At 44.0% G+C, this 8,729-nt stretch overlaps 1 non-coding gene across 1 annotated transcript; it reads right to left on the minus strand.

The window, feature by feature from the left end:
• Positions 1-298: 298 nt before the first annotated feature.
• On the minus strand, positions 299-405 carry LOC125581072. Its single transcript, XR_007318783.1, has one exon. It is a non-coding gene; the product is annotated as a small nucleolar RNA R71 (small nucleolar RNA).
• Between the last annotated feature and the right edge of the window lie 8,324 nt (positions 406-8,729).

Consider the following 8,729-nt stretch of genomic DNA (forward strand, 5'->3'; position numbering starts at 1 on the left):
AGTTGCCAACAACAATTTCGAGATCAAGTCCAGCCTCATCAACATGATTGAAAACAACAAGTACCATGGACTTGCCTTGGAAGACCCACTAGATCACCTTGACAGATTTGATAAATACTGTGGCTTGTCAAAAACAAATGGAGTTTCAGAGGATGCTTTCAAGCTCAGATTGTTTCCCTTCTCTTTGGGAGACAAGGCTCACACTTGGGAGAAAAACATCTCAAGTGATACTATCACAACTTGGGATGAATGCAAGAAGGCCTTCCTCAACAAGTTCTTCTCTGCTACAAGGACTGCAAACCTTAGAAATCAGATCTCTGGTTTTCAACAAAAAGGACTTGAAGGATTTTCAGAGGCATGGGAGAGATTCAGAACATACTTGTCTCAATGTCCACACCATGGCTTCAACAATGAGAGCTTGCTAAGCACATTCTACAGAGGAGTCTTGCCTAAATTCAAAAGCCAGCTTGACACTGCAAGCAATGGAAACTACTTGGGGAGGACTGTCGAAGATGCATTAGAACTCTTGGAGAACATGGCACAAAGTGATTCTGTCTACAATGATGAATATGACAGAAGAGACAGAAGTGGGGGAGGAGAAGATATGACCACAAAAAGAGAACTGAAAGCAATACAAGAAAAGATTGACATGCTACTATCAGAAAAGAACAAGAAGGAGGAGTTACATATGGTTTCTGAAGCTGATGGAGTAGAATGCCAAGAAGATATGTACTATGTCAATGCTCAGGGTACATGGTACAAGAAGGAACATGACTATCAAAACCAGAACAACTACCAACAGAAACCCTTCTACAACAACCAACAGAAGCCATTCAACAACTACCAGCCAAAACCATTCTACAACAATCAGCCTAAGCCATTCTACAACAACAACCAAGGTGGTTACCAACCAAAACAGAACTTCCCTCCTGGATTCTCACCAAAACCAAATCTACCAGCACAAGAACAAGCTGGATCATCAACACAACCTCCACAAGAGAGTAGTACTGAAGCGATGCTAAAACAATTATTGGAGGGACAAGCAAGAAGTGAGAAACAATTAGGGTATGAGCTGAAAAATCTACACAACAAGATTGATGGGAATTACCATGATCTAAACAACAAGTTCAAAAACTTGGAGAACCAGTTTGTCTCTATGACAGCCAGCTCAAGTCGCCAACAAGGTACACTACCTGGAAAGCCTGAACAAAACCCAAAGGAGACAATGAAGGCAATCACCCTAAGGAGTGGAAGAGAGTTGCCTCCTAAAGTTCTCATTAAGGATAATGAGAAACAAGGTGGGGAGGTGGTCATCAATGTAGATGATGATGTGGTGATTGTGGATGAGAAAACTAATGAGGAAATATTGGAGAAGATAGTTGAAGCTAAGGGCAAGAGAAAGATTGGAGAGGAGAAATTTGAGAACAAAAATGAGGAGGTTACATCAACAAAGGAGAAATTGTTCACTCCTCCTCCCTATGAGCCAAAACTTCCCTTTCCTGGAAGATTCAAAAAGCAACTCCTAGAGAAATACAAAGCCTTGTTTGACAAGCAAATGAGTGAAGTTCAGCTCACCATGCCCATAATTGATGCATTTATGCTGGTTCCACAATACAGCAAGTTCTTGAAAGATGCTGTAGAACAAAAGAAGAAAGAGATGGAAGGGATGGTGATTCTTACTCACGAGTGCAGTGCCATTATTCAGAGAATGACTGTCCCAAGGAAGCTAGAAGACCCTGGTAGTTTCACCCTGCCATGCGCCATTGGACCTTTGACATTTGAGAAATGTCTATGTGACTTGGGAGCAAGTGTCAGCCTCATGCCACTATCCATTGCCAAGAAGCTTGGGTTTACACAATATAAAAAGTGCAAGATCTCTTTGGTGCTTGCTGATCGATCTGTCAAGCTCCCCATTGGCATCCTAGAAGATCTTCCTGTAAAGATAGGAAATTGTGAAGTGCCTACTGACTTTGTAGTGCTTGAGATGGATGAAGAGCCTAGAGATCCTTTGATCTTTGGGAGACCTTTCTTGGCGACTGCTGGAGCAATGGTGAATGTGAGAGATGGCACAATTGATCTCCACCTTGGAAAAGATCACATTCTCCATTTTGATATCAAGGAGATGATGAAGAAGCCCACAACTCAAGGAGAAATATTCTACATTGATGAGATGGATGCCTTGGCTGATGATTTCCTTGAAGAGTTAGCGATTGAGGACTCTCTCCAACAGGCCCTGACCATTGAAAGAGAGACCCAAATGATTGAAAACAAAGAGAGTGATGAGCTAGTAAGAAGGCTAGATGTTCACCTTGAGGAGGATGGAGAAGATGAGTTCATGGAGTTGCCACAAATGACACAACATGCTGCCTCAGCAGACATTCAAGAGAACCTCCATCAAGCTGATTGGAGTGAGCTCAAGGCACCAAAAGTGGAGCTTAAACCTCTTCCCCATGGTGTAAGGTACGCTTTCCTTGGACCTAATGAGACATATCCTGTCATTGTGAGTAGTGAGCTGACTGAGAATGAATTGTCTATGCTTTTAAATGAACTTAAAAAGTATAGAAAAGCACTAGGATACTCACTTGATGACATTAAAGGAATCTCACCATCTTTGTGCATGCATAGGATACATCTAGAGGATGAATCTAAAACTTCAATTGAACACCAAAGAAGATTAAATCCTAATTTGAAAGATGTTGTTAAAAAAGAGATAATCAAATTGTTAGATGCTGGTGTGATCTATCCTATCTCTGATAGCAATTGGGTTTCACCTGTGCATGTAGTTCCTAAAAAAGGTGGCATAACAGTTGTTAAGAACGAAAATGATGAGTTAATACCAACAAGAACAATAACTGGACATAGGATGTGCATTGACTATCGAAAACTGAATGCAGCCTCTAGAAAGGATCATTTCCCTTTACCATTCATTGATCAGATGTTAGAGAGGCTAGCTAACCATCCTTATTATTGTTTCCTTGATGGATACTCTGGATTTTTCCAAATCCCTATACACCCAAATGACCAAGAGAAAACGACATTCACTTGTCCTTATGGTACCTTTGCATATCGAAGGATGCCATTTGGACTGTGCAATGCACCAGCAACATTCCAAAGAGCAATGATGTCAATTTTCTCTGATTTTATTGAGGATGTAATGGAGGTGTTTATGGATGATTTTTCTGTATATGGTTCTTCGTTTGCTACTTGTTTGTCAAATCTTTGCAGGGTATTACAGAGATGTGAGGACACTAACCTGGTGCTCAATTGGGAGAAGTGTCACTTCATGGTCAATGAAGGGATTGTTCTTGGACACAAAGTTTCTGAGAAAGGAATTGAAGTGGACAAAGCCAAGATAGATGTCATGGTTGGTCTAGCTCCACCAAGAACAGTGAAGGATATAAGAAGCTTTCTGGGTCATGCCGGTTTCTATAGAAGATTCATCATGGATTTCTCTAAGATAGCTAGACCATTGACCAGGCTGTTATGCAAAGAAGCTGCATTTCACTTCGATGAGGAGTGTATGGAAGCTTTCAAAAACCTGAAGAATGCACTCATCAGTACACCCATAGTTCAGCCGCCAGATTGGGATCTCCCCTTTGAGATCATGTGTGATGCAAGTGACTTTGCTGTAGGAGCAGTCTTAGGCCAGAAGAGAGACAAGAAGTCACATGTGATCTACTATGCAAGTAGAACACTTGATGAAGCTCAAGCTAAATACTCTACAACTGAGAAGGAGCTATTGGCCATTGTCTTTGCATTTGAGAAGTTCAGAAGCTACTTGGTTGGGTCAAAGGTGACTGTCTACACTGATCATGCTGCATTGAGACACCTCTTAGCCAAGAAAGATGCAAAACCAAGACTGTTGAGATGGATTCTGCTGCTACAAGAGTTTGATCTTGAGATCAAGGACAGGCCTGGAGTTGAGAATGGAGTAGCTGATCACCTGTCCAGGTTGAAGGTGGAGTGTGGAATCCCTATTGATGACAGACTTCCAGAAGAGCAAATGATGGCTATTCATGCAGTGGTAGCTGTTTGTGAGACGGGAAAGAAACTTGAAGAGGTGAAGGCAGCTGATGAGAAGGGTCCTTGGTATGCTGATATAGTCAACTACTTAGCTACTGGAAAAGAACCATTGAACCTTGAAGGTTATGCCAAGAAGAAGTTCTATAAGGATGTGAAGAGATATTATTGGGATGAGCCTTACCTCTACATACTTTGTAGAGATCAACTCTATAGAAGGGCAGTGGCTGAAGAAGAAATTGATGGGATCCTTACACATTGTCATGGATCATCCTATGGAGGCCACTTTGCTACCTTTAAGACGGTTGCAAAAGTCCTACAAGCTGGATTTTGGTGGCCTCACATGTTTAAAGACACCCAAGACTTTGTCTCAAGGTGTGACTCTTGTCAAAGAAGAGGAAACATCACCAAGAGGAATGAAATGCCTCAAAACCCCATCCTAGAAGTTGAAGTGTTTGATGTCTGGGGTATTGACTTCATGGGGCCTTTTCCTTCCTCTTATAGCAACAAGTACATACTGGTGGCTGTAGATTATGTCTCTAAGTGGGTGGAAGCAATTGCAAGTCCAACCAATGATGCAAAGGTGGTTCTAAAAATGTTCAAGAGCATAATCTTTCCAAGGTTTGGGATTCCAAGAGTTGTGATCAGTGATGGAGGGTCTCACTTCATCAACAGACTGTTTGCAAACCTCCTTAAGAAGAATGGTGTGAAGCACAAGGTTGCAACTCCTTACCACCCCCAAACAAGTGGTCAAGTTGAGATTTCCAACAGGGAGATCAAGTCCATTCTGGAGAAGATTGTGGGGGTTACACGGAAAGATTGGTCCATCAAGCTTGATGATGCATTGTGGGCTTATAGGACAGCTTACAAGACACCTTTGGGGACTACACCTTTCAACCTTCTCTATGGAAAATCTTGCCATCTACCAGTTGAGCTTGAGTACAAGGCACTATGGGCAGTCAAGTTGCTGAACTTTGACATCAAGAGCGCCAAGGAGAAGAGATTGATCCAGCTGAATGAACTTGATGAGATAAGACTTGAAGCTTTTGAAAGTTCAAAGATCTACAAAGAGAAAACAAAGGCTCTCCATGACAAACATATCCTGAAAAGAGACTTTAAAGAAGGAGATCAAGTTCTTCTATACAACTCCAGACTGAAACTGTTTCCAGGCAAGCTCAAGTCAAGGTGGTCTGGTCCTTTCAAGATTAAAGAGGTTAAACCTTATGGAGCAATAGTTTTGTGGACTTCTGATGGAAGAGAGTTCACCATCAATGGACAAAGGGCGAAGCTTTACTTGGGAACCAAATCGGAAGACCTGGGAGCTTCAATTCCACTGTCTGATCCTACCCCGGCCTAATCTAAAAGGAAGCAAAGTCAAGCTCGGGACTTAAAACAAGCTCACTTGGGAGGAAGTCCCATGGGTATCCTTGTAAATATTGCATTGGTATTTTCATTTTTCATCTTAGTGTTAAAAAAAAAAAAAAAAAAAAAAAAAAAAAAAAAAAAAAGGGAGAAAAGATGTGTGCAGGTGCTTGATCGGTTCAGTTTTGAGCAGGAGTTGTGCATGAGAGCGAGGTCTCACAGCGACACCTCAAGGTCGCTCCACCTGGGAGCGAGGTTTCGAGAGCGACACTACAAGGTCGCTCGCGATTTCGTTGCCGGATCAAGAAAAACCGCGCCAGAGCGAGGTCTCGGAGCGAGGTGGAAAGGTCGCTCCATCTGGGAGCGACGTTATGGGAGAGACACCTCGTAGTCGCTCGCGTATTGATAAACCGGAGCGACACACTAGAGCGACACCTTGACGTCGCTCCAACTCAGAGCGAGGTTTCCAGAGCGATACTCCAAGGTCGCTCGCGGTTTAGTAGAAGCACGACGCAGGGAAACTACTCGGGAGCGACCTCTCCCAGCGACACCCTCACGTCGCTCCCGCACCGGTCCAGGTAAGTTTCCTAACTCTAAAACCCGGTTTAACTCAAGTAAACCGACCCTAACCACCCTAGACTGAACCGGACGACCCTAAACCTACCCCAACCCCCGCGACTCCATCTCTATCACTCTCCCTTCCTCTCAAAAACTCACAAACTCTCTCAAACTCACCCACACCAAAATTCCCAAAACCTTCTCAATTCTCACCCAAATCAACTAGTTCTTGTTTCTAAATCCAAGCTTTCGCCCCTGTAGTCTATTCTTCACTACCCATTCACCATTTCCTTTCATCCAGAGCAAGGTATTGAGTTTTTAAATTCAAATTCGTAGGTCCATGAACCCTAGAATTTGAAAGTCGAAATTTGGTTCTTTTCTTGCTAGATTGTGGTGAAATAGACTAGGGAAAGTTTATCTATCAAGTTGGGTTGTTGAATTAATGGTGAAATTGAGTTTAAATCGCACTTAGGCAAAATTAGGATTCATGGATTTGGGGGTTTTTCGAATTTGATCTTAATTGGGTATGTTTGTGGGTGGACTAGATGCGTTAAGATGTTACATTGTTGCATTGTGTTGAACTTGAGTTTAAACTGAAAAATTCACCTGTTAAGTTCACTTTTGCAAAAATTTGATGCTGAAATTCTTGCTTTTCTTTACTTCCATCTACTTATCCCTTTCCAAGTTTGTAATTTTTCAGGTTAAAATGGTTAAGAAGACAAAGGGAAGGTTGGAAGCTGAGAGGCAAGAAGCCGAAAGTCAAGAGTTTGCACTAAGAGGAAAAGCTTTAACCAGCGAGCCAACTGGCTCAGGGACGCAGAGGACTGTGAGACAGCAGACGTTGGCTGCAAAGAAATCGAAAGAACACGAGAAGAGGGCAGGAAAAAGCGTACCAGTTCCCACCCATGAGGAAGGTGAAACTGAGAGTGAAGATGAGCCGGCACCTACGAAGAAAGCCAAAATGTCAAAGGGCAAAGGGGTTGCTGTTGATCGAGACAGAACGAAAACTCCATCTGTGGAGGAGCTATATGACCATTTGAAGAATGGAGTCACTTGGGCTCCAACCAGGTTTGCCGACCTCGGTTTGCTGAAGGAGTTGGGTCTAGAGTCTGATATTGAGACGATGCTGGGACATTTGAAGATGCCAAAACTCCTCACCATGGCTTATCCTTTCTACAAGGATGTCACTTGTCAGTTCCTATCCTCTCTTGTGGTCACTTACCATGACACGGCGCACGTGAGACAAGGATGGGGAAAAATCAGGTTCAAGGTCAATGGAAGAGAATTCAACATGAACTTCAAGGACATTGGGAGGGTCATGGGGTTCCAAGACCTAGAAGACCACTCACTTCCCAAGTGTGAGAACCTCCCCACAGAGCTCTGGAAGTTGATTACTGGAAACAAACACTCTACCGGGGCAGACAAGAACTCACACATCCGACACCCGTCTGTACGCTACCTCCACAGATTGCTAGTCCATGCTTTTTACCCACGGAAGCAAGCTGGTACGGTTACTGAGGAAGACATGAGACTGCTCTGTCCGGCTATCCGTCCCTACGCTCAACCTGGAGTGTTACCCCTTCCCAGCACTGACATCTATGCTACTTTTGGGATGGTCAGTTTCTTTGTGGGCCGTCTCGAGCACTATAGAGATTGGGCGTGGTACACCACTGATTCGCGCCCAAAGATGGGGATAGGCGGAATGATCACACCACTGCTCCAATTTCTGAATGTTCCCTTGGGAAAGGACGCAGCGGGGCCTAGGTTCATTGATGGCACCTACTTGAGGATTGCCACATATTTCAGTGGGATGTATGGGAAGGACTACGTCTACCACTACTACTTGCAGGGCAAGCCAGTCGAGGTGGTTCTTCCAAACCGGAACGTGACGAGTTTAGAGATACCTGGAGCTGTCAGCTTCAACATTCCCCAGGAGTACTTTCTCGGAGAACACGGGCCTCTCGATCCAATTCAAGCAGCTCCATCAAGGAAAAGGAGTGTCCCTACGCAACCTGACTCGCCTGTTGCAGACACATCTGAGCATATCTATGGACCTCCGCGCTACTACTTCAAGCCCCATGACGGAGTCCTTCCACCTGGAGCTCTCCGTGATGCTCACGACCACATTGGTCGTCTCCAGAGGTGGAACAAAGCTCAGGACAGAACGATAGAAAAGCTGAAGGATAAATGCAAGGCGCTAAGCAAGACTGTGAAGAAGCAGGCAAAGACTTCAGCCAAGTTCATGAAGAAAGTAGCTGATGTCTTAACTAGGGGAGGAATAGCTGGATGTAGCTCAGCCGATTTCGCTTTTGCGAACACCTCAAACCCCAGCCTCCACCACCGCCTGATGCTCTTGGTTTCCCCCTCACTGCTGCGCAGCTTCAGCGTAAGTGGAGGAACCCACCCACTCAACCTTCCACTTCAGGCAACAAATCCCCATCCCTCGCTTCTTCAGACAGTGAGGACGAGATTCACGAGGTTGAGAGCCAACCATGGTATGGAGGCTCCGGTTCAGCATCCGGTGGTTACTACACCACCTTCCCTCCTGACGACGACGATGCTGGGGCATCTGCCCCCACATACTATCCATAGGAGGTACTTCTTTCTCTCCCTTGTACATACCATTTCATTTTTGCAAATTAGTTTTCTTCTCGGTATCTCTCTCTTTCCTTGAACACAGAGACTGTGTATCTAAAGTTTGGGGGAGGTACCAAGCATTTGATCATGTTTGCTTTCATTGTGTTACATTTGAGTCATGCATTGAACACCTATTTGCATATAAAAAAAAA

Source organism: Brassica napus, chromosome C1 (assembly GCF_020379485.1).
Source record: "Brassica napus cultivar Da-Ae chromosome C1, Da-Ae, whole genome shotgun sequence".
Taxonomy (NCBI): domain Eukaryota; kingdom Viridiplantae; phylum Streptophyta; class Magnoliopsida; order Brassicales; family Brassicaceae; genus Brassica; species Brassica napus.